At 30.3% G+C, this 455-nt stretch overlaps 1 long non-coding RNA gene across 1 annotated transcript in view; it reads left to right on the top strand.

Annotated features, from left to right (window-relative positions):
• Positions 1-279: 279 nt before the first annotated feature.
• Positions 280-455, top strand: part of LOC122634784 — a 1,313-nt gene continuing 1,137 nt past the window's right edge. Inside the window, exon 1 of the long non-coding RNA XR_006328466.1 lies at positions 280-315. This is a non-coding gene — a long non-coding RNA (uncharacterized LOC122634784). The remainder of the gene's footprint in view (positions 316-455) is intronic.

The raw sequence follows: 455 nt of genomic DNA on the forward strand, positions 1-455 counted from the left end.
AAATAAAAGTGGCGACTGCATATTGCGGCTTTTCTTTTTTTCGTATTTTTTGACATTATTTCTCTACAGATCTCCCTTTTCTATCCTAATTATGTGGTTATAGAATATTTGCGATGCATTCCGATGATTTTTATACTCTGATATCGAATTTATAAAAATTTAATATTTTCGATTATTAGATCGAGAAATTGCATTTATTTCAGACGATATTAATCAAGGTGGCGTTGAGTACGTGCGGGATGAGAATTTTTTTACCGCTGAAGTCATTGTTGCCAAATTGTGACAGAAGGTGGATCGTTCTTCTTTTAATTACGAGTAATTAGTATTTACTTTTTAAGATACATTGTGTTCCACTATATCACTCGATTCCTAAAAATGTGTTTTTTATGGTGTATTGTTCATAAATCGTGACAATAGTACTGAAAAAGAAATATTAATGAAAATAAAAGTGGTGA

The sequence above is a fragment of the Vespula pensylvanica genome, chromosome 16 (genome assembly GCF_014466175.1).
Source record: "Vespula pensylvanica isolate Volc-1 chromosome 16, ASM1446617v1, whole genome shotgun sequence".
Taxonomy (NCBI): Eukaryota; Metazoa; Arthropoda; class Insecta; order Hymenoptera; family Vespidae; genus Vespula; species Vespula pensylvanica.